Source organism: Elephas maximus, chromosome 10, assembly GCF_024166365.1.
Source record: "Elephas maximus indicus isolate mEleMax1 chromosome 10, mEleMax1 primary haplotype, whole genome shotgun sequence".
NCBI lineage: Eukaryota > Metazoa > Chordata > Mammalia > Proboscidea > Elephantidae > Elephas > Elephas maximus.
The window spans coordinates 74453892-74480426 of NC_064828.1; the positions used below are offsets into that span (position 1 = coordinate 74453892).

At 39.6% G+C, this 26535-nt stretch overlaps 1 protein-coding gene across 6 annotated transcripts in view; it reads left to right on the top strand.

Annotated features, from left to right (window-relative positions):
• Positions 1-26535, top strand: part of LOC126084671 (synaptotagmin-16) — a 352768-nt gene that overhangs the window by 287624 nt on the left and 38609 nt on the right. The window contains exon 1 of one of the 6 annotated variants that reach the window (XM_049899302.1): positions 16626-16808. The exons of the other annotated variants lie outside the window; for them this stretch is intronic. The gene's annotated coding sequence lies outside the window, so the exon portion shown is untranslated. Of the gene's footprint in view, positions 1-16625; positions 16809-26535 lie in introns of those variants that run through there. 6 annotated transcript variants of the gene reach the window in all.

Below are 26535 nucleotides of genomic sequence, written 5' to 3' on the forward strand. Positions count from 1 at the left end.
AGTTACCACAATAAAAAAAAAAAAACTAACCGTAAGATAATTGAAAAGTAGCTGCTGTAGATGTTTTTAAAGATCAAAGATAAAAATGTATCTTCAGATTGTGTTGCTAATGAAATAAACTGAATTTTCCGCTCTTGCAGGTCAAAAGTGAAAATAATACATTTGGCAACATGACAAACAAATGCACTAAGTATAAGTCTCAGTTATCAAACTAAGGTTCTTTTCCTCTACTCCCTCCTCCTCGACATATAAAGCACAGACCCTGGCATAGCATAACTCACTTTTTTATCTTCAAAGAAAGAATGCACATTCTGGAAGAAATTTAACGATCTTGTATCAACTGAGTTACTTGACAAGAACAAGTTCACAAGCCAATATGAAGAAAGAGACTGAGAAGATGAACAAGGTGGAGAAGAGAGGAAGTGGATTAGTGTCATGGAGAAAAACGAAAGATGTGAGATATACTTTGTAACTTATGAATGTATGATAATACCTAATTAAAAAACAAAACCTATATAAACCATACACAAAAGTTTACTCAAAATGGATCGTAGAAAAACAAATACAAGAGCTAAAATTCTAAAGCTCTTAGAAACAAACCTGTGAATAAATCTTCATGACCTTGAGTTAGTACAACTTTCTTAGTTATGATACTAAAAACACAAGTTACAAAAGAAAAACTAAATTGGATTTCATTAAAATTAAAAACTTTTGTGCTGTAAATGAATCATCAATAAAATGGGAAGACAACCTAAGGAAAATATTTGCCAATCATATATCTGGTAAGGGATTTGTATCCAGAGTATTTGTCATTAAGTTCTTGTATAACCTTCTTAAGTTCCCCTATTGCTTTGTCTGTGTGTTCCTTGGCTTGTTCTGTGTTTTGTCTTATCTCCTTCCTCATCTCTTCAAGAGATCAGTATATATTAATCTTTTGAAATCTACCTCTGGTAATTCCAAGAATTTGTCTTCTTCGGGAAGGTTCCTTGATTCTTTGTTTTGGTGCTTGCTGAAGCCACTATGGCCTGCCTCTTTACGTGATTTGATATTGACTGTTGTGGTGGCATAGTGGTTAAGAGCTATGGCTGTTAACCAAAAGGTTGGCAGTTCAAATCTACCAGGTGCTTCTTGGAAGCCCTATGAAGCAGTTCTACTCTGTTCTACAGGGTTGCTGTGAGTCGGAATCAACTTGATGGCAATGGGTTTGGTTTTGGTTTATTGTCTCCAAGCCATCAATAAGTTATATTTATTTATTTTATGTTTGCTTACTGTGTCCTAGCTTCTTGTTTTGTTTTGTTTTGATATGCCCAAATAGGCTGCTCATGTGAGCTAGTTTGATTATCGGTGCCTTTGAAGCTCTCATGTCCTGTCACCAGGTGGTTAGAGCTGTTACTAAGTATATGAGCTCAGGAGTCCATTTACTTTTCTTGTGTGGATTCAGCTCAGGTATCCAGGTCACCAAGTGTATGGTTCAGGCACTCACCTACAGCTCTAGATGGGCAGGGGTGATTGGACTAGGCACAGGAATCTGGCTGCAGTAGGGGGTCATGTGCTGAGCAAGGCAGGGGGCTGATGGATGCCCCTGAGTGTCTGGGAGGTAAGTGTGTCCCTGTTCCCTAAAGTACCTAGGCGGGTGGGTTTTGCAGCCAGACTATGGGTACCCAATGCTGTTGGCTGTAAGGACTGGGAGACACCACTTAGTCTTGAACCCCCATCGTGGGTGGCTAGGTGGTGTGGGTGGAACCACCAGTCCTCAGGCCCCGATATGGGTAGGTGAGTACCCTGCTTAATGGGCAGGGTGGTGTCAAATATCAGGAATCTATCACTCCACCTTATAGCTGATACTGTTGAAATTAGGCTTAAGGTATGTACCCTGTCGTACTGTGCTAATGAGAGCCTACGCTGTTGAAATGGGCCCACACAGGTCTATGCAGGGGTGAAAGGCATTCAAAGTCTGTGGACTCCTTATGCCTGTGCCTAGGCAAAGGAGCTGTACCTGCCCTGAGTCCCTGGCTTAGGGGAACTAGCTGATTATCTTTACCTATTTGTTAATTTGTTCCCTCTCCAAGCTGGGAGAATAGCTCAGGGTGCGTGATGGGTCCTACTTCCAGCCCAGGGAATGCGGCAAACACTGAAGCTGTCTCAGACCTGATGCAGAGCAGGGAGGAGGCAGGTAAATGGGAGAGAGGTTCTTCTCAAAGGGGGTGCTTTTTGATCCATGTTGTAGGTTAGATGCGTATACTTATCTTTTGTCGATTTAACACTGCTTCTCACTGGTTCTGGCGGGTTGAGCAGACTCTCTGCTACTTGGTCTCTCCCAATGTAGAAAATGCATCCTGAGTGCCTCTGCTTGCCTTGCCACTCATGCCAGCCCATTCAGCCTGCAGGCTACTGGTTCCCACCAGGTCAGGCCTGGCTGTTTCTGAACCGTCTCTCCCTCCCCTTGCCACTCAGTCCAATTCTTCAACTTTGCCTTTGATGTTCAGGGCTCCTGGATTGTCATATATAACCAATTCACTTGTTTTTCAGGGTCTTTGTTGTAAGAGAGGGACCACAGGAAGCGTCTGACTACTCTGCCATCTTGGCCCCACCTCCTGTATCCAGAATATAAAAAGAACTCTTACAACTCAAAAGTAAAAGGACATTAGCCTCGTTACAAAAAAAAAAAAGTGGGTAAAGGACTTGAATAGACATTTCTCCAAAGAAGGTATACAAATGGACAATAAGCACATGGAAAGATGTTTAACATCATTAGCCAAAAAGAAGCAAATCAAAACAAAGAGATACCACTTCACACCTACTAGGATGGCTATAATCAAAAGGATGGAAAATATGTTTTGGTCAGGATATGGAGAAATTGGAGCATTTACACATTATTCATGAAAATGTATGATGGTGCAGCATCTTTGGAAAACAGCCTAGCAGTTATTCAAAAGGTTAAACATAAAGTTACCATATGATCCAGCAATTCCACTCTTAGATATATACCCAAGAGAAAGGAAAACACATGTTCACACAAAAACTTGTACATAAGTGTTCATAGCAGCATTTTTTATGATAGACAAAAAGTAGGAAAAACCCAAATGTTCATCAACTGATGAATGGATAAACAAAATATGCTATATCATTTTAACAGAATATTATTCAGTCATAAAATGGAATGAAATACTCATACACACAGCAACATAGATGAACCTTGAAAACACTATGTTAAATGAAAAAAGCCAGTACAAAAGACCATGTATTGTATGATTTCATTTATATAAAATGTCCAGAATAGTCCAGTCCCTAGAGATAGAAAGTAGATTAGTGATTGCTTAGGGCTCGGAGGGAGGTAAGGCAGTAGCTAGGAGGTGACGGCTAAGGGGTCCAGAGTTTCCCTTTGGGGTGATAAAAATGTTTAAACTGACTATGGTAACAGTTGTATAGCTTGTTAAATCATTGACTTGTACACTTAAAATTGGTGAATTGTATGGTATGTGAATTACATTTCAATATAGCTGTTAACAACAAAACAAATCAGAATCCTCCACCCAAACAAAAGTAAAAAACAAAAACAACTGTCCCATACAGTCATATTCAGAAAGTCACAGAAGTTTTATTGTCCTCAGGATGGACTTGATTGACCAACATACCCATGTTCCACAGGTTTCTTAGTTTGTTTTGTGGCTTTGACAGCTGTGGCAGAAGAAACACCTTTTAAAGTGACTTCTAGTGTGTGTGTGAGTTTGTGCTTTTTAGTGCTTTCAGTGGATACTTTTTGAGGATGAAGGATTAGATGTTCTATGCACAGCTTTTCCCAAGGGCACTGTTAGGGTCGAGGTCTTCTATGTAGGCTATTTGAGACCTTGCTAGGTACTCTATGTTCCTTAGATCCAATTTGCATCACGATCCATTTTAGCATATGTTCTAGGACTTAGCATGAAGTATTTCCAAGGGCACGTAGCCCAATTGTTTACCATTTCGTTTTTGAAAATATTGATTCTATTTGTATTTTATACTGCTTTGGTTTTTACCTTGTTCTAAGTATTTGGCCAGAATATTTTATTCATCTCTTAATCATATTACAATGGCTCTTACCAATACTGTTGTTCTTAGGTGCCGTTGAGTTCGTTCCGATTCATAGTGACCCCATGTACAACAGAATGAAATACTGCCTGGTCCTGTACCATCCTCACAATCATTGCTGTATTTGAGCCCATTGTTGCAGCCACTGTGTCAATTAATCTCATCGAGGGTCTTCCTCTTTTTTGCTGATTCTCTACTTTACCAAGCATGATATCCTTCTCCAGAGACCGGTCCCTCCTGATAATATGTCCAGAGTCTGTGAGACAAAGTCTCACCATCCTTCCTTCTAAGCAGCCTTATGGCTGTTCTCCCAAGACAGATTTATTCATTATTCTGGCAGTCCATTGTACAGTCAGTATTCTTTGCCAACACCATAATTCAAAAGCATCAGTTCTTCTTTGATCTTCCTTATTTATCATCCAGCTTTTGCATGTGTACAAAGTGACTGAAAATACCATGGCTTGGTTCAGGTACACCTTAGTCCTCAGAGTGACATCTTTGCTTTTCGACACTTTAAAAAGGTCTTTTGCAGCAGATATGTCCAATGCAATACATCACTTGATTTCTTGACTTTTGCCTCTGTGGACATTAATTGTAGATCCAAGTAAAATGAAATCCTTGACAACGTCAATATTTTCTTCCCTTATCATGATATGGCTTATTGGTCCAGTTGTGAAGATTTTTGTTTTCTCTATGTTGAGGTATAATCCATACTGAAGGCTGTAGTCTTTGATCTTCATCAGCAAGTGCTTCAAGTCCTCTTTGCTTTCAGCAAGGAAGGTTGTGTCATCTGCATATCGTGGGTTGTTAATGTCTCTTCCTTCAATCCTGATGCATATAGTCCAACTTCTCAGGTTATTTGCTCAGAGTACACATTGAATAGTATGGTGAAAGGATACAACAGTGATACACATGTTTTCTGATTTTAAACGACTCAGTATCCCTTTGTTCTGTTCCAACAACTGCCTCTTGGTCTATGTACAGGTTCCTCATGAGCACAATTAAGTGTTCTGGAATTCCCATTCTTGGCAATGTTATCCATAATTTGGTATGATCCACACAGTCAAATACCTTTGCATAGCCAATAAAGCACGGGTAAACACCTTTGTGGTATTTTCTGCTTTCAGCCAACATCCATCTGACATCAGCAATGATATCTCTTACTCCACTTCCTCTTCTGAATCTGGCTTGAATTTCTGGCAGTTCCCTGTCAATGTACTGCTGCAACCATTTTTGAGTTATCTTCAGCACAATTTGACTTGCCTGTGATGTTAATGATATTGTTTGATAATTTCCATGCTCTGTTGGGTCACCCTTCTTTGGAATGGGCATAAATATGCATCTCTTCCATTTGGTTGGCCAGGTAGTAGTCTTCCAAATTTGTTGACATAGATGAGCGAGTGCTTCTGGCATTTTATCTTTTTGTTGAAACATCTCAGTTGGTATTCCATCAATTCCTGGGGCTTTGTTTTTTGCCACTGCCTTCAGTGCAGCTTGGACTTCTTCCTTCAGTACCATTGGTTCTTGATCATATGCTACCTCCTGAAATGTTTGAACGTTAACCAATTGTTTTGGTACAGTGACTCCTGGATTGTATCCCTTCCATTTTCTTTTGATGCTCCCTGCGTCATTCAGTATTTGCCCATAGAATCCTTCAAAATTGCAACTCGAGGCTTGAATTTTTTTCTTCAGTTCTTTCAACTTGAGAAATGCTGAGCATGTTCTTCCCTTTTGTTTTTCTAACTCCAGGTCTTTGCACATTTCATTATAATACTTTTCTTTGTCCTCTCAAGCTGCTGAATCCACTTAATTAAGAGAGAGGGGGAAAAAAAAACTTTAAAGAAAGGAAAGATAGAACACAGGGAGAGAATAATGAGAGAAAAGATATATGATTCCATTAAAGAGACAGCTAGATATCAATGTACTGGTTTAGCAAAAAGAAATTAAAATAGATTAATTGAAGCTAAATTTGATGAACTGTGTCTCACTGTTATATGCACAGCTCCTGCTTACTGATGGGTTGTGTTCCAAGGATTGCTTTGTAAGCTACTTGGAACTTGAAAGACATTTTCCTGTATAAATTGGAGCTAAAATCCACACTACAGAAGCCCATTTAGTCCATGTGTATCTGAATTACAAGAGGAAGAATCCTATAAATACTAATGAAAACATGCAAGTCATTCAACCAGTGTTAAGCAACCACTCTGTGCCTGATTATAGTGACAGGTGCCTTTCTGTGGTAAGTGCTCTTGGGATTTCAACTCCTTCTACTATGGTAGGATGGAGGCTAATTATTTACTGCCTTAAATTTTTTTTTTTAATTCAGTACGTATTTATTGTGTAGCTCCTGTGGGCCCAATACTACGCTAGCTAGGCTCTGAGGCTGCAGAGAGGGGGACCCTGCTCCCACTTTTAAGAATCTCTCAGTCTAGTGGGGGACCTGTACAAGCAAACTGAGAGTTTCAAAGTACTTTGGTAAGTGCTTCCAGAAGGTAAGCACAAAGTACAGGGGGACTAAGAATAAAGGAACCAAACCCAAGCTCAGGTTTTTTTTTTTTTTGAAAGGTAGACAGTGGATCATAAGGTGAAGCCTGGGGCATTTTTGAAGCATGAGGTTAAAGTTAGGAATGGGAGTGGGGATAGCAGAGGTCATTCTGGGCACAGAGATGTGATCCAGAGAGAAAAAAGGTAACAACATATTTGTTGCATATAGCTGGAAGCAGGGGTGAGGCAGGGTAGGGTTTGTGAAGAGAAAGAGGGATAGAGGGAGGTACTGAATGCATTACCTAGGGTTTGGGAGAGGCGAATGGAGAAGATGCTCTGTTGGTCACCCTTGTGGAGATGGTGGTTGAAGATGTGGGTTGTATGAGATGTGCAGGAAGAACCTGTGGACTGAGCAAAGTGCCCAGGGTAGAACCCTCAGGAATATTGGTGTTAAGAGGTAGTAAATGAAACAACTTAGCTGCAGAGATGAGCGGAGAGGATGGCAGGGAATGCAGGAGGCTATGTTGCCATGGAAGACAAGGGAAGGAATGTAATTGTGGGTATCAAATCATGCTGAGAGGATACTAAAACAAAATTGAAAAGCATCCGTTGTATGTAGCAACAAGGAACAAGTCATTGCTCACCTTGGACAATTTGCCTCTGAGCTACAGAGCTGGGTTTTTGGGTGCGCTGGGCATACTGGTACCACATTTTGTGACTTTTCAAGACTGTGGGCTTCTTGCTCCTTCAACTTAGTTATGGCAGGAGTCTGCTTACAAGGTTCTTTTAGTTTTCTAGTGTTTTCCTTGTATTTGTGTATTTTTTATACCTACTATGTTGTTATCCCCTGACCCTAGAGCTGAGTATATCTTGAATTTTTTTCTACTTCTTTAATATCTTAAAATAAGATTCTTTATTATATTTAAGATCTCTGCTATCTTGAAATTATTATATAATTTATTAATAAATCTTGTGGGGGAAGTTTTTTATAGCTTTATTAAGTACCAGTATATGGTTTGGCACAGCCCTTGTAGAAATCAGATAAATAAAATTAGCTTTTATCTTAACTTGATGTTTTCAACACTATCCTTAATACAGGTATACAAACCCTCATTAAGAATTCCAAAATCCAAAACCAGAATATTTTTCATAAGCTCTTGAACTATGGTAAGGCCATTTTTGAGTCCTTACTCACCTCTTAGTATGAATATTCATGATTTAATTAACATTTAATTATTAATGTGTTTTATTATGAGGTGTTGCCCTAGACTCCACTAAGGTGTTAAATAACATATAATAGTTGAACCATATTGCATTTCTAAAAATCTGAAAGAACTTGAGTTCTGAAACACATCTAGTCCCAGGGGTTCTAACAATGAACTTGGCAGTTTCTAAGTTACGGACTTATCTGGGCCCATCTGATTTCTTAATAAGTCCAACTTTATGCCCGCTTTGTGGCCCTCCAAAGCCTCTGGTGTCATAGAAGAGAGAAGTATTGTAATTACTTGTTGGTTATTTATAGCCTGGTGAGGGCAGGCGTCTGTTTTTGCTCACCTTTGTATACGCAATGTCAGGCACAATTCCTGGCTTGTGTTTGGGTCAATACTGTTTATTAAACAGATGGGCTTGTAAATACATGAATTTCCCTTCACTTTCTCTTCATTCTCTTTCTTTCTTTATCCTGCTTCAAGGCTTGGCTATGGATCCATGCTATAGTCTCTAAACAGGTGTTGTGTGCTATAGAGTAGTTTTTCGGCTCATAGTGACCCATGTGACAGAGTAGAACCGTGTCATAGGATTTTCTAGGCTATGATCTTTACAGGAGCAGATCACAAGGTATTTTCTCCTGTGGAGCTGCTGGTGAGCTCAAACCATTGACCATTTTGGTTAGCAGCTAAGTGCTTAACCATTGCACAAGGGCTCCTTAAATAGGAGTATTGTTCTTGTGTGCCATGGAATCACTTCTGACTCATAGTGACCCTATAGGACAGAGTGAAGCTGCCCCATAGGGTTTACTAGGCTGTAATCTTTACAGAAGAAGCCCTGGTGGCACAGGAGTTAAGAGCTTGGCTGCTAACCAAAAGGTTGGTAGTTGGAACCAACCGGAAGAGAAAGATGTGGCAATCTGCTTCGGTAGAGATTATACGGTTGGATAGGGCTGTTTTGAGTCAGAATTAACTCGATGACAATGGGTTTGGTTTGGTTTTCTTTGAATCTTAATAGGAACAGATCGCCAGGTATGTTCTCCCACAGAGTGGTTGGTGGGTTCATACCTCTGAAGTTTTTGGTTAACAGCGGAGAACTTAACCTTTTAAGGGCACCTTAAACAGGGATAGGCAGGGTTTTTAAAGGGCCCAAGTATGGTCAATAACTTCATCTCACATAGTAGCTTCTGACCTGTGGATTTTGCAGTTTGGAGTGTAGTGTATGGATTCTGAGGCCATACCCAGGCTCATGAGCAGAGTATCACAGTCAGTTAACATTCTGTGCTTTCTCTGTAGGAAAGGGAGTTGTTTCAGCATTTACTCCACAATTTTGTCAATCCTAGCTACTGTGGATAAACAAGGACTCTTTGGGTCCCATGTTGTTTCCCATCTATTCGTTGTCATTTTGATGTTGAGGCCCAGCCCATTGTCTGACTTTCGTAGTCCCCTGGTAACCAGGCAATGGAACACCTGGCATTTGTACAATGCATTGTGTTTACTAAGGTAGAATTGTATGGAGGAAGGAATATGGACGTAGGAGTCAGCCAGAGCCTACATATTACATTGCTACTCTGGGCCTCAGTAGCTTCATCTGTCAAGTGCAGTGGTTAGGAGCTCAGCTGCCAACTGCAAGGTTGGTGGTTTGGTCCCACCAGCTGCTCTGTGGGAGAAAGATGTGGTGATTTACTTCTGTAAAGATTACAGCCTTGGGAACCCTATGGGGCAGTTCTACTCTGTCTATAGGGTTGCTATGAGTTGGAATTGACTTGATGGCAGCGGGTTTGGTTTTATAACTAGCACATCATAGTGCTTAGTAAATGTGGCTTAGAGTCCTTCTTTGCCTACAAATTATTGTCTTTGTTACTCACAACAACCTTACAAGGCAAGGCAGGGAACGTTATTCCCGTTTATATACGAAGAAATGGAAACTGAGAGAAATTAAGTAATAATTGCCAGGACTATAACTTGGGTCTTTGGACTCCAAATGCTTTGCTTTTCTTTGCTGATATTCTTCAGTGAAAGAAAGAATTTCTGGATGTAAAAGGGAAATTTGGTTGCAAGTCAGTTCAAATCGACAAATGCCTTCAGTATGTGATGGTGTTGAGGGTACTGTGTTCCATGCTGGCATAAGGCAGACTCTGCTTCAAGGAACTCATGGTGTTGTACGGGAAGGCCTGGGGTGGCTTGGTCAATATGAATAAAATGCTGTGGAGTCAGAAAACAGCCATGGTATTTGGGACCACTGTATTCTTAAGGAATCATAACTTTTTTAAGCTGGGAGGGCCCAAAAGTTCAGCTTGCTCATATTAGTTGTGCTATGTGTGTGTTAAAACCTGGTGACATAGTGGTTAAGGGTTCAGCTGCTAATCAAAAGGTTGGCAGTTTGAATCCACCAGGCACTCCTTGGAAACCTTATGGGACAGTTCTACTCTGTCTTATAGGGTCACTATGAGTCAGAATCGACTCAATGGCAATGGGTTTTTTTGGTATGTGTATGTTTGGAAGCCCTAGTGGCATAGTGGTTAAGAGCTATAGGTACTAACCAAAAGGTCAGCAGTTTGAATCCTCCAGGCACTCCTTGGAAACCCTATGGGGTAGTCCTATTCTGTCCTATAGGGTCCTATGAGTCAGAATCGACTCAACGGCAATGGGTAGTAGTAGTGGTAGTAGTGTTTGGATAAGGATATGGCATCAACTATGTGTGAGCATACAAGTACATATTTTCTGGTTGGGGAATAAGACATAAGTTAATAAAATGATAAAGATTTACATAGCTAGTCAAGATAGAAGACACACCACAAAGCAGTGCATACTTAGTTGCTCAGTGAATTACGCAGACAGCATTTATTGTAGAAATTTGAAGAGAGAAAGAACTTCCTTGGCCAAGATTACATAATTATGTATTGACGGAGGCAGATCTACGGTGGAGAGCCTTAACTCTTACCTATAATACTCTTTACTGTATTTATCAGAATCCTTCTGGGTGCAAGCGACAGAAACCCAATGCAAAGGGGCTTACATACACACACACACACACACACACGAGTTTATTAGCTCACATAAGTGAAAGATTCAGTGGGATGTGTTGGATACAGGAATGATTTTTCTTCAGTTCACAAAGGGTGTTGTTATTGGGAATCCATAACTCTTGGCTCTGCTTTTCTCTGTGTTGGCTTCTTCCTCAGGCAGGCTGTCCTCCAGGTGATGGCAGACATCCTAATACAGATGTCTGCCTAATACAGATACAGGCTTACATCCTAATAACTTAGCTTCAGCTGAAGGAATGAGTAGTCCATTTTCAATATTTTCAGCAAAGTTCTGAAGCTGGCTATCCTTGGCCAGACGTGAGTCATTTGCCCACCCTAAAGAAGCAAATCCTGATGGCATAGTGGTTAAGTGCTATGGCTGCTAACCAAAAGGTCAGCAGTTTGAATCCACCAGGTGCTCCTTGGAAACTCTATGGGCCAGTTCTGCTCTGTCCTGTGGGGTTGCTATGAATTGGAATTGACTCGACAGCAACAGGTTTGGTTTGGTTTAGGTTTTAAAGTAAAGGAATGTGGGTCAGCCTCATCCAAACCTCATGAATTAAGAGTTGGAGAGGAGCGGTTTCCTAAAAGAAAATCAGGATGTCATTACTAAAAAGAGAGAAAGATGTTAGGAATGTGCATATATATAACTTCGGACATTTTTGAAAGAGATTTAAATAATAACCTAAATCTTTATGTATTTACTCACATAGTAATTTCGGGTTCTCTCTTTTCCTTTAAATAGATCCAGATTCATATCTGGTATTGTTCTTCTTATGCTTGAAGGACTTCCTTTAGCATTTCTTGTTTTGCTGGTTTGCTGGTGATAAATTCTTTCTATTTTTGCATGTCTGAAAAAAAATTTATTTTGCTTTTATTTTTAAAAGATATTTTCTCTGGGTTTAGACTCCTAGGTTGACAGTTTTTTCTTTTAGTACTTTAAAAATATTGCTTCATTATGAGATTTCACAATGAGAAATCACTGTCATCCATATCTAAGTTCCTTTGTACATAAAATGTCTTTTTTTCTCTAACTACTTTCAACTGGTTTTAAGCAATTTGATTATGATGTGCTTTGGTGTAGTTTTCACTATGTGATTTGGGTGTATTAAGCTTCTTGAACTGGTAAATTTATAATTTTCATCACATTTGGAAATATCTGGGCTGTTATTTCTTCAAATATTTTTTTCTGCACCCTCCTTCCTTCAAGGTCTCCATGTTATTTTTTAGCGGTTATTTTTCTCTGTGTTTCATTTTGGGTAGTTTCTATTGCTACGTTTTCAAATTCACTAGTCTTTTCATCTGCATTGCCCAATCTGCCATTTATCCCAATCAGTATAATTTTAATCTCAGACATTGTAGTTTTCATCTCTTTGATTGGGTCTTTCATAGCTCTCCTTTTCATGTTGATTCTTTCTTCTAGCTTCTTACATATATGGAATACAGCTATATTAACTGTTTCAATATCCCTGCCTATTAATTCTATTAACTGTGTAATTTCTGGCTTCATTTTAATCAATTGATTGACTTTTTTTTTTTTTTTTTCATTATGGTGATTTTTTTTTCCTGGTTTTCTGCATGCCTGGGAAGTTTTGATTGAATGCCACACATTGTGAATTCTACCTTGCTGGGTATTTCTATAGATATTCTTAAGCTTTGTTCTAGGATGTGGTTGAGTTACTTGGAGACAGTTTGATCCTTTCAGGTCTTGCTTTTGTTAGGCAGAACAAGAGTAGAAGAAAAACCTGATTATCTGCTTCTGAAAAAAAAAAAAATGAGCCATCAAAATCCCTATGGAGCACAGTTTGACTTTGACACACATGGGGTCACCATGAGTTGGAATTGACTCGACTGCAGCTGGTGGTGGTAGAAGTAACCCTTCCAAGTAGTTTACTCATTTCCCATTTCCCATTAATTATGAGGGTTTCCACTCTGGCTAGTTGGAACAAGCACTATTTCTGGCTCTGAGTGAGCTCCAGGTACTGTTCCCTCTAATCATTTTGAGTGGTTCTTTCTATGGTCTCGGGTAGTTCCGCATAAAAACCCTCATATGCATGTGCTTATCCCAACAAAACAGCTAAATAACGCTGCAGATCTCTGGAGTTCTCTCTCGTTGTAGCTTTCCTTTTCATTACTTTGTCCTGCCATCTCTAGCAGCCTTGGCCTCTCTGGACTCTCAGCTTCATCTCTTCAATTCAGCGAGACTACTGTGCTCTGCCTAGGTCCCCTTTACCTGAGCTGTGTCTAGAAACTTTCTCTAGGCAGTCAACTTGGGAAATCCTAGGGTTCACCTCACTTATTTCTCATCTCTGAGGAATCCCTGCTTTTAGAGCCCAATGTCCAATGTCTGTAGAACCACTGTTTATGTCTGGGTTTTTAATTGTTTCATGTGGGAGGGTAAACTTGATACTCCATCTTGATGAGGAGCAGGCGTCAACCTGATGAACTCTTCAATAGTTTTAAAAGTTTGTCACTTCTGTTCAATATTCTTTTCTTTTCTTTTTTAACATAGAATGTTCTATCTTTTGGAAATAGAAACAATTTCATTGCCTGCTTTCCAATCCATATACTTCATTTCTTTTTTATGTCTTTTAACTCTTCTTAGGAGCTTTACTACAGTATGGAAAGGAAGCATGAGAACAACTACACTTGTCTCTAAGGAATGCTAAAGTTTTACCATCAAGAATGATGTTTGGGAGATTTCCTTTTCAGGTTGAGAGGTTTTCCTTTTGCTATTTTTATCATACACGGGTGTTGAAATTTATTTAATGATTTTCTACCTCTATCGAGATGATTACGTTTTTAATCTTTAACCTGTTAATGTGGTTAATTGGATTTAAAAGATTTCCCTGATATTCCAACTTCATTGCATTTCTGCTATAAACTCTTATTCTTGATGTGTTTGCTATCATACATCAATAAATTCTGTTTGCTTTTATTTAGTGTAGGATATTTGCTTCTAGGATTGAGATTGATCCACTATGTGAATTACCTTTCTAAAGTGTATACTATCCTCATAAAATGGTTTGAGAACTTTTCCCTTCTAGAACCAAACCAAACCAAACCCAGTGCTGTCGAGTCAATTCTGACTCATAGCGACCCTATACAGCTCATATAAAAGAAAAGTTACCTATTCTTTCAAAGTTGGAAAAAATCATATAAAACCATTTGGATGGGATGTGTCTTTTTTTGAAAAAAAAATAAAAAAAATTTTTTTTAACCGAATTTGATTTCTTTTGTGGTTATTGGTCTAAATGTTTTCTATTTTCAAAAATTATTTGAACTTAGTTTTTATCCTCTTATGATTTTCTAATGCCTATTGCATCTCAATCTTGTCAGAGGCTTATCTTTAAAAGAAGCAGTTTTTATTATTTTCTTTACTCTTTTATGTTTCCTTTATATTAATACTTATATTACTATCTGCTTTTGTCTTTAATATTTCTTCCTTGTATTTTGATTTAGTTTAAACTTTTGGTTTATAACACTTTGAATTGACCACTTACCATTTTATTTTTTCAATCTTTTTCTTGCTTTCTCGTATATACATTTAATTAATCCATAAATTTTCCTTTAAGTGTCACTTAACTATATTCCACAAATGTACGATACACGTTGTGTTCATTATTTTTCAGTTATAAATATTTTATCATTTCAATTAGGATTTCTTCTTTGACCCATTAATTATTTAGACATATGGTTTCTGGTTTTTGAAAGTATTTTTACAATTCTTTAAAAGTCTGGTGTTATTTATTTCTAACTGTCTTGGAATTAGAATGTGGTCTTAATTGTGCTTCTGAGGCTTCCTCTGTGACCTGATACATGGTTAATTTTTCCAAATCTCCCATATATGCTTAAATTACTGAGTGTATTCTTTGATTGCTTTCTATCCCTCCTTTATGTTAGTTCAATCCCTCTTGTGTTTTATATTTTGTATGTTTGTGGGGTAACCTCATCTTCAGCAGAGGTGGTTTCTTGCTTGGAAAGGGAGATAATAATTGTGTACCCTGAATTGTGGAAGTATTTCTGTTGGGTCTCCCACATTTCATAAGACCTTGACCATTTTTTTAAAAATGATTAATTTCTTGCCTTCAGATTCCTGCACTATGCTGCTATTATATCTTTATGAGATGTAAAGCCTTGAGGTTTTAATTTCTCACAGGATAATTTCTTTTCTCATTCATAGCCCCAAGAGATAGCAAGCCTGTTTGCCACTTATCTAGGTACAGCCTATAGAAGGCATTTTGTTGTCATTGTTGTTAGTTAGTATTGAGTTAGTCCCCAAGTCATGGCAACCATATGCACAACGAATGAATGCTGCCTGGTCCTGAGCCATCCCCATGATTGGTTGTGGATCAGACCATTGTAATCTATAGAGTTTTCATTGGTTGATTTTCAGAAACAGATCCCAGGACCTTTCTTTCTAGTCTTTCTTAAGTCTGGAGGCTCAGCTGAAGCTTGTTCTGCATCATAGCAACATGCAAGCCTCCACTGACAGATGGGTGCTGAGGTGCATTGGCCAGGAATTGAACCAGGGTCTTCTGCATGGAAGGTGAGAATTCTACCACTGAACTACCAATGCCCTCACAGATGGGATTTTACTAGTCCCCTTTCACAGAAAGGACAGCTTTAAGGCTTTATGTCTTATGCTGGGGTCCTGAATCCAGCCTTGCATGAACTCAGGGCAATTAAAATCTTAAATCTCAGCCTATGAGACCTACAAACAAATTGGTTACCTCTCTGGGCTAACAGCAAGTGTCTTTCTAACTTGGCTTTTTACTTAAGAACATTAAAAAACAAAAAAAACTTTATTCATCATTTCTGTGAGTTTGTAGCAGGAGGGGCTCTATATGATCTCAGGTTTCCATATATCTGGAACCAAAAGTTGGCCTAATTTTTATAGAGGAATAAACTGAGATTTAGAGCAGTTGAGTACCTTTCTAAGATCGCACAGTTGGTGAGTGTCAGGGCTGGGATTGAAACCTAGATCTGACTTTGTCCTTTGCTGATACTCTTCCCACTGTATTATTTGGCCTTTATGAGGTATTACAATAATTTTAAAATTCACTCATTCATTCATTATTGAAACATTTGCTTTGTGCCCAATGATATATTACACACTCAAGGGAACCCTGGAGAAAAATGACCTAGTCCTGAGAAGTCTTTGAGGATGTTAGGGGAACCACAACTACATAAACCCTTTTTAAAAATGTAAGTAAACAAGATAATAGAAGGCAAATTCTGCATGACAGTTAAGAATATGCATGGAACAAAGTACATTATTACACCCAGGGCAACATTTCTAATTCAGTAGTGTCCAGGTTTGCTCAGGTGGTTGAATACCTGGAAACCAACGTGCTCTTTGTGGGACCCCACGAAATATTAATGCATTTATTTTCATCATAAACCAGGAACCATTTCACCAGTGGAAAATATGACTAGGTTTTGGAAGCCACACAACAGTCACAGCCATGAGTATGCATGTCCATGACAAGATGAGCTGAGGAAAGAAGCAAGATTAGTTATTTTCAATTCTCTTTGTGAGTACAATATTCATTTGTTATCTTTATGCGCTTGACAGCAGATACGTGATAACAGGCATCGAAAGCATAGACATTTTATTGGAAAGACTGAAAATTTAGAAAATTTTCCCCCATTAGTTTTTTGTAGATGGAGAAAAGTTATTCACTGTCTGATTCTATCAGGGACATCACTGGGAAGCTCCTCCCCTTGTGTATGCACTTAGCCACTGAGTAGCTGATATACTGATTGTGTGACATATTTTTGGAATATGGCTTTTATTTTCCCTCTAAAAAAGCTGTCACTTAGCTAAGTAGTATTTTCAGTCTATTTCTTTTCCATTGTCATGATATATTTGGATACATTTGTTGTAGATTTGATGCTGAAGACCTTTGGAAACTGCCTTATAGAAGTTCTCTCTGTAGCCTGACTTGGCTCTATTGCAAGATAAAACAATTACTTTGGAAACTGCCCTGGGGATGCTTCGTACTCTGGGACTGGAAGAGAAGTGAGTGAACTGAAACAGCGAGAAATTCAGAAACTCACAACACCTGCGAATCACGAGCTCAGCTCATTATCTTTCTCAGCCTTGGTTACACACCCTGGGCTCTTCATTTTGGTATCCATAGCAATGTTTTTTTTTTTTTTTCTTTTAATCTTCCCAATCAGAGCATTTGTAAATTAGCATGTTGACTCACATTGGCTTGTGAGGATTCATTGTAGTAATAGAGAAATATTGGGGGTTGGGGAAATGAAAGCAAGAACAACTATTCTGGTTTTGTGTTTTCTCTGCATGTGCAGAATTTTAATTATCAGGTCACCTTGGTTCTCAGCAGAGTATATTACAGTGTTGCCGTTAATTTGTATGTAAATGCCACTATTGTAGGAAAACAACACAACACTTGGGTCCTATCAAGAAATTCTCTTGTAGGAAACATACAAATTAGAGAGCAGAGCTTCGGAAAGTCAGGGAGGTTGACACTTTGTCACTTGCTCTTCTTGTGCGAGTGAGCTGAGCTCTGTTGCAAAGAAGTGAGGGCCCAGTGAGTCTGAGTACAGTTGTTGGTCTGTTGGGAATATTCTTTATAGTTTAGGCTTTTTTTGTGATCCCCACAGTCATAACTAATCACCCTACCCCTTTATGCTTTTTTGAGGATTTTTTTTTTTTTTTTCTATCTTATCTTGGATGACTTTGGCCTGGTAGGGAAGGGAAATAATCTTCAAAGAGTCATCAGCTGGACTAGAGGAGCCCTGAATGTAGGGCTAATCCCCAAGATAAGTAACTAGCAATCCAAATTCCTGTCCAGAGATGTAAGGAAAACTTGATGCTGATCTAGGCATGCACTTTTGCCCATGGGAATAAATATGGTGAGCTGATCATGTTAGAAGGAGGGTCTAGGTTGTGGCAGCATTGTCTGTCTTGGTGGTTAGTTAGGTTTGACTTTAGTTAGTGGCTATTGGCACTGGGAATAGGTTCCAATAACTAGAAATACAGAGGGGTCTGACAAGAGCTAAGTAGTGGGCAGGGTTTCTAGACTTATCTAGGAACGCGGAATGTAAATTGGAACGTTAGAAGAGCTTTCCAGATACATACAGTGGAGATTAAAGAGATGCTTCCATTTGGGGGATAGTCTCACTCTCAGACTTCTTTTTAGCTTTAGAGTAGAGAGATGAAGACATCATTGGCTTGTAGATTTAAGCCTATTAAGTGGTACAGAATTGGTTCAAGACTGAGAATATTTGAGTCAATAAGGGGAGGTCCTCGGTGCTTTGCAGCTGCAATGTGAAATAGATTAAGGATTTTCGTTTCGACCCACTCGTATTTAACTATTACAAATGCCATATATTTATTCATATACCAAATGGAGTTGTAAAAACATCTCACACAAGGTTTAGGGTCAGAGAACAAGTGTTCACAGGAGAATCAAGTGCCAATCTTCCCCTTCCCGCTAACTGGCTGTTTTACTCTAGGTTGTTGTTCTTGTTAGCTATCCTTGAGTTGGCTCCTGACTCGTTGCGACTCCATGCACAAGAGAATGAAATGCTGCCTGGTTCTGCACCATCCCCATGATCAGTTGTGATCCATAGAGTTTTCATTGGCTGATTTTAGGAAATAGATCTCCAGGCCTTTCTTCCTTAAGTCCCTTACACAGTCTCAGCCGTATTTCTAATCTATAGAATGAGGTAGCTGGTTTATATCAGTGTTTCTTAAGCTTTTTAAAAGTGTCCAAATTCTGTGTTTTCCCCAACAGAATCCTATGAAAATATAAAACATATTAAAGCAAAATAGCCCTGACTGTAGAGGGTGTAGAGCCCAGCCTGCTCAGTGCATCCACTCACACCTTCACTTCTGTAGTGGCATCGAAGCTTCTCTGGTGAACCCCAGAGCTCCATAGAGCATAGTCTGAAAAAACCCAAAGCCAGATGATTTCTGAAAATCTTTTCCAAACCTGCTTGAATACAGGAATGACTGGATCGAGCTTCTAGAGTGTGTCCATTTTTCCTTGTTGCATTTGACCTCCCTCTGTTTTTTTCACTTTAACTAACTTCTTGTCCTTGCTTCTATTCATATCAGCCACCATGGGCTGACATTTCCTATGAGTTTTTGATAAATCTGGTAACTTAGGGATTTCCTGAAATTGTAGCTGTAAGTAGCACCCTGGTGCTGCACCACTGAGAACAATCCACCCCCACCTGTCTCTGCTTTCTGTCTGTAAGATGTGAGCAATCCTCGCCTCCACCTAATTGCTCCTGTGTGAGCAGGGAGGAATTAATAGGCCTGGAGCTGCACCGATCATTTATAAATTCTTTCTCCATCTGTAAAGTAGTGGCTGACAGGCTTAAGAAATCCTCTTCTTGCTTCACCAGTTGGTAGCTTTATTACCTTAAAAGAAGCAACAAAATGAGCAGGTGTTGGGCACGGCCCCCTTCTAGACACTGTTGCCAACTCTAATAGAAGGTTTCACCTCTAGGCCTGGGAGAAAGGACTGGGAGGTAAGGTGGACAAATTTGGCTTGCAGAATCAGCTTAGTCTCCTTCCCCAGCCCCTATTTCTTTCACCCTTCTCCAACAACAACCCCGATGGTGAGTTTTAAAGTCAGACCGTGCGGGAACAGGCACATTCTTTCCGTTGAATGGAAATTCGGGTCTGCATAAAAGTGTTTCCACACATGGCACTGCCATCATGGGAGATAATTATAATAATAGTTAACATTTTGTGAGTATTTCATATGCCAGGCATGTGCAAAGTACCTTTATGTGTTTTATCTCATTTAGTCCTCTCAACAATGTTAAGAAATAAGTACTATCAAAATGGATGAGACACTGGTGATTTAGTGGTAGAATTCTTGCCTTCCATGCGGGAGACCTGGGTTCAAATCTTGGCCAAGGCACCTCATCTGCAGCCACCACCCACCACTCAGTGGAGGCTTGCATGTTGCTATGATGTGGAACAGATTTCAACAGAGCTTCCAGACTAACACTCCTTCTGACAATCAGCCAGTGAAAACCCTATGGATAACAATGGTCCAATCCACAACCAATCATGGAGATGGTGCAGGACCAGGCATTTGTTGTTCTGTTATGCATGGGGTCACCATGAATTGGGGGCCAACTCAATGGCAGGTCATAATAATGACAATATCAAAATGAAGATAATGAAGTTCAGAGAGATTAAAAAACTTTCCTAGGTCTCAGACTAGCAAATGGAAGATCTCAGAGATTCAAACCCAGGGAGCTTGACTCCAGTTCTGCACTCTCAACCACTCTAGCTTTGACTGCTCATTCATCTGACAGACAGTTTCTGTTGCACTGGGATCCCACATCCCTGTGCTTTAATGTGGAAGAGGAAGATGGCATTTCTTTGTAATTCTAAACTGGAAAAACCAAACAAAACAATCGTTACAAATTGGAGAGTGGGGTATTTTGGCTCTACTGCAGTGGAGAGTTGATATTAATGGGTCATTGTTAGACAGCTCTTTCCTCCTATCTGTCTTAGGCTGGGTTCTCTAGAGAAGCAAGACCAGTAAAGCATAAAAATATATATATATAGAGAGAGATGTGTATCAAGGAAATGACTCATATGGTCATAGAGGATGGAACATCCCAAGCCTGTGGGTCAGGCAGAGGCTTGTCCTGACTCACATAGCTGCAGGGGCTGGTGAACCCAAGATTACCAGGTCAGACGGCAGGGCCCTGGCTCACAGGCTGTAAAGACTGGCGCATCCCAAGATCGGCAGGCAAGAACCAGAGGTCAGATGAACAGGAGCCAGCTACAGAATCCAGAGTGGGCAAAAGCCCACAAACCTTCCAGAAAGTCCACCTATATTGGATGTAGGCCACACCCCCAAGGAAACTCTCTTTCAACTGGTTACTCACAGCAGATCCCATCGTGAAGGTAATTACATTATATCAGATCTCATCATGGAAGTGATTACATCACTATATGACTGCCAAACTACATCATAACTGCCAAACCCCTGAGAATCATTGCCTGACCAAGTTGACACACAACCTCAAAGATCACATTATCAAAGTCATGAACTCCCTGTCAGTGCGGGTAGTCTGCAGAGGCACCTAGCTGGTATCTGGGTGGCTGTGTATCAGAGAGATTGAGGAAAAGTTTGACTTCTCTTTGTGGTGGATGTTTAGATGGTATCTAAGGTCTCTCTGCATTCTGCGATTATGTGAAATGAAGAATCTTTCACTTTTGAGATGCGCCCACATTCAAGGTAATTGTACAACTTTTTTTCCTTCATGTTAGCAAGTTTATTGGGTTAAGAAGTGAAGATTTTAACAAAAATCCCCACTGTACTATTTCCTGAGTGCTTAGCTTGAAAGGAATTTGCGCTTGATACTTACGTGGTATTTCAGAAAATACTATCTTATTTCTAAGTGCCACAATTTAGGTGAGAATTTATTTTCAAAGATTTGAGATGATGGAAATCCAGATCAGCTATTCTGTTGTCAACATATACTTATTATAAGGCAAGAAGCTGTGACAGAGGGTTTTCTAGGCTGTAATCTCCATGGGGAGCCCTGGTGGTATGGTGGTCAAGAGCTCGGCTGCTAATCAAAAGGTCAGCAGTTCGAACCCACCAGCTGCTCCTTGGAAACCCTGTGGGGCAGTTCTACTCTGTTCTATAGGGTCACTATGAGTCGGAATCGACTTGAGGGCAACAGATTTTTTTGGAATCTCTATGGGAGCATATTGCCAGGTCTTTCTCCCCTGGAGCGTCTGGGTGGGTCCTGATCACCAGCCTTTTGATTAGCAGCAGAATGCTTGACCATTGCACCACCTATTCACTTGGTTTATTGTGAGGAGTAAAAAAGTTAGCATATGAATAGTTCTTAGAAGAGCGCCTGGCACATAGTAAATGCTGTATAAATGATTGCTTTTATTGTGGTAATGCAACACTGTTGGCTTCTATTGCTGCTCAGTGGCTTTTAGGATGTGACAGGTTTCATTTTTTATACCAGAATGAGAATTCCCTGAGATCCTTTGGGAGTGAGGCCTAGAATAGCATGTGCTGTTGTATTTATAACCCGTGAGGAGCAATAGGCCAGTTACCTTGCAGCCTGCCTGTGTGCACTCACACCGCTGGGACTGACTGCCTTTCCCACTGGGCTTCTCTGCTCTGACCCTTCACAAAGGTGGCAGCCTCCTGGGTGACTTCAGAGTGGAAATAGCACAGCCCCTGCCCATTTCACTCTGAAAACAAGCTAAATAAGGCTCTAGTTAGCTGGTGTAATGATATGAATAATATGCACAGTGATAAAGGAATAGGTTCTAGGTTCAATTCCCAGGTTTGCTACTTTGCTAACTTTGTGGCCTAGGGCAAGTTACTTAACCTCTTTGAGCCTCTATTTCCTATCTATACCATAGGAATAAAAATAGTCCCTACTTTGTGGTATTGTGGGAGCCCTGGTGGTTCATTGGTTAAGAGCTTGGCTGCTAACCAAAAGCTCGGCAGTTTGAACCCACCATCCCCTCCTTGGAAACCCTATGGGGCAGTTCTGCTCTGTCCTATAGGGTCAGTATGAGTGGGAATTGACTTGATGGCAAAGGGCTCATGGTATCGCTGTGATGAATAAATGGGATAATATATATAAAAAAAAAAATTTTTTTTATGTGCAAAGTTACCAGTATGTAGTATATGTTTAGTAAATGGAAGCTTTTATAACTACCATTGTAAATATTATATTATGAAAAGAATCTATGCTATGTGGATGATCAGTGACTACTGGGGTGGGGGGAAGAGTTAAGGACCACATACCAGTAAATCCACCAGCCGCTCCTTGGAAACACTATGGGTGCAGTTCTCTCTGTCCTACAGGGTCTCTATGAGTCAGAATTGACTTGAAGGCAATGGATTTTTTTTTTTAGTTCAACTCACCCAATTTGAAACGGATGGCTTGTGACCACTTAAGTTTGTTAAAACAGGCCTAAGAAAACAAACAGAATGGAATCTCAGAGTTGGAAAGAGCTCCAGCAGATGTCTAATCCAACCACCCTCCCATGCATATATCACTCTGACTACCCCTAGATACCTGTTGTTGTTGTTAGGTGCCATGGAGTAGGTTCAGACTCAACAGCCCTAGGTAAAACAGAACAAAACATTGCTTGGTCCTGCACCATCTTCATTAATGTTTATATATTTGAGCCCATTTTTTGTAGTCTAAAGTCTAAATGGAGGGCATTTGGTTTGCTCCTGTTGAGCTCTGGCCTGACTCTCCTGTATGTGATGACCCATCCCATACCAGAGTGCCATACACGGCACATTGAGGTGTGAGGAGATTGCTCACTGTAATGGTTCTCTTTTGTGACAAAGTAGGGGCGTCTCTGAGGCTTAGATAGGTATTTTTTTGCAGCTTATTGGAGTATCACCGGGAAATCTAATCTCTTCTGAGAGTTACCTTTTTGGGCCCTACCATGGCGCTGGACATAGCCAATAGAATCGAATGAGCTGACAAAAGTGTGCTCTTGTCAATAGTGGGAAATGGGTCAAATGTTGATGCCTTTTGGCTAGGAATTTTAAAGTTGTAGAATTTTAGAGCTAGAAAAGATGTGGGAAATGATCCAGACCTTAGAAATGATCCATGAATGAGGATGCAGGGCTAGAGAGGGTAAAGGACTTAGCTGCAGGGACTTAAGCAGTTAATGTGAGAACACAGATTAAGAGTTTGTTCCACCATCTTTCTCTGGTTCTCCAGGGTAGTGAGTAGGAATATGGGCTTTAAAGACAGGCTGCCTTGATTCCAATCTTGGCTCTACCCCTCGCTAGCAGTGTAATAATTTCTGCATTCTGTTGGATCACCTTTCTTTGGAATGGGCACAAATAAGGATCTCTTCCAGTTGCTCGTCCATGTAGTTGTCTTCCAAATTTCTTGGCATAGACAAGTGAGCACCTCCAGCGCTGAATCCACTTGTTGAAACATCTCAGTTGGTATCCATCAATTCTTAGAGCCTTGTTTTTTCACCAGTGCCTTCAGTGCAGCTTGGACTTCTTCCTTCAGTACTATTGGTTCTTGATCATATGCTACCTCCTGAAGTGGTTGAATGTTGGCCAGTTCTTTTTGGTACAGAGACTATGTATTCCTTCCATCTTCTTTTTATGCTTCCTACATCATTCAATATTTTGCCCATAGAATCCTTCAAAATTACACCTTGAGGCTTGAATTTTTTCTTTCATTCTTTCAGCTTGAGAAATGCCAAATGTGCTCTTCCCTTTGGGTTTTCTAACTCCAGGTGTTTGCACGTTTCATTATAATATTTTACTTTGTCTTCTCAAGCTGCCCTTTGAGATCTTCCATTCAGCTCTATTACTTCATCATTTCTTCCTTTCAGTTTAGCTACTTGGTGTTCAAAAGAAAGTTTCAGAGTGTCTTCTGACATCCATTTTGGTCTTTTTTTCTTGTCTTTTTAATGACCTTTTACTTTCTTCATGTATGATGTCCTTGATGTCATCCCACAACTTGTGTGGCCTTCGGTCCTTAGTGTTTAACGCTTCAAATCTATTCTTGAGATGGTCTCCAAATTCAGATGGGATATACTCAGGGTCATATTTTGGCTCTTGGGGACTTGTTTTAATTTTCTTCAGGTTCAACTTGAACATGCATATGAACAACTGATGGTCTCTTCCACAGTCAGCTTCTGGCCTTATTCTGACTGAGGGTATTGAGGTTTTCCATTGTCTTTTTCACAGACGTAGTCGATTTGATTCCTATGTATTCTATCTAGTGAGGTTTACCTGTATAGTCATCATTTACGTTGATGTAAAAAAGGCATTTGCAATGAAGAAGTCTTTGCTACTGCAAAATTCTATCATGGTATCTCCAGCATCATTTCTATCATTAAGGCCATATTTTCCAACTACAGATCCTTCTTCTTTGTTTCTAACTTTCACATTCCAGTTGCCGGTAATTATCAATTGTCTTCATTGCACATTTGGCCAATTTCAGACTGCAGAAGTTGGTAAAATCTTCAGTGTTTTTATCTTTGGCTTTAGTGGTTGGTGTGCACATTTGAATAATAGTCATATTAACTGGTCTTCCTTGTAGGAATATGCATATTATCCTATCACTTACAGTGTTGTACTTCCGGATAGATCTTGAAATGTTCTTTTTGACAATGAATGTGACGCCATTCCTCTTCAATCTGTCATTTGCAGCATAGTAGATCATATGATTGTCTAATTCAAAATGTTGAATACCAGTCCATTTCACCTCACTAATGCCTAGGACATAGATGTTTGTGAGTTCCATTTCATTTTCGATGACTTCCAATTTTCCTGGATTCATACAGGCATACCTTAGGGATATCGTAGGTTCGGTTCCAGACCACCACAGTAAAGTGAATATTACGATAAAGCAAATATTTCAATAAAACAAGTCACACAATTTTTTTTTTTGGTTTCCCAGTGCATGTAAAATTTATGTTTACACTATACTGCAGTCTGTTTTTTCAACAGGTTTGGTAGTCTATTAGGTGTAAAATAGTATTACATCTAAAAAAAATTGATATATACCTTAATGAAAAAATACTTTATTGCTAAAAAATACTAACCATCATCAGACCCTTCAGGAACTCATAATCTTTTTGCTAGTGGAAGGTCTTACCTTGATGGTGATGGTTGCTGACTAATCAGGGTGGTAGTTTCTGAATGTTGGGGTGACTGTGGCAATTTCTTAAAATAAAACAACGGTAAAGTTTGCCACATCAATTGACTCTTTCTTTCATGAAAGATTTCTCTGTAGCATGAGATACTGTTTGATAGCATTTTACCCACAGTAGAACTTCTTTCAAAATTGGAGTTAGCCCTCTCACACCCTCTCATTGTTTTATCAACTAAGTTTATGCAATATTATAAATCCTTTGTTGTCATTTCAACAATGATCTCAGCATCTTCACCAGGAATAGACTCCATCTCAAGAAACCACTTTCTCTGCTCATGGGTACAAGACAGCTCCTTATCCATTAGAGTTTTATCATGAGATTGCAGCAACGCAGTCACAGCTGCAGCTTACACTTCTGATTCTAGTTCACTTGCTATTTCCACCACATTTATAGTTACTTCCTCCACTGAAGTCTTAAACTCCTCCAAGTCATCCATGAGAATTGAAATCAATTTCTTCCAAACTCCTGTTATTATTGATATTTTGACCTCCTCTCATGTTCTTAATGGCATCTAGAATGGTGAATCCTTTCCAGAAGATTTTCAATTGACTTCACCCACATCCATCAAAGGAATCACTGTCTATGGCAGCTATAGCCTTACAAAACACGTTTCTTAAATAGTAAGACTTGAAAGTCAAAATTACTCCTTGATCCATGTACTACAGAATGGATGGTGTGTTAGCAGGCATGAAAACAACACTAATCTCCTTGTACATCTCCACTGGAGCTCTTGGGTGTTCAGGTACATTGTCAATGAGCAGTAATATTTTGAAAGGAATCTTTATTTCTGAGCAGCAGTTCTCAACAATGGGCTGAAAATATTCAGTAAGCCATGTTGTAAACAGATGTGCTGTCATCCAGGCCTTGTTGTTGCATTTACTGAGCACAGGCAGAGTAGATTTAGCATAATTCTTAAGGGCCCTGGGATTTTTAGAATGGTAAATGAGCATTGGCTTCAACTTAAAGTCACCAGCTGCATTAGCCCCTAACAAGAAAGTCAGCCTGTCCTTTGAAGCCAGGTATTGACTTTTCCTCTCTGGCTTGACAGTCCTAGGTGGCA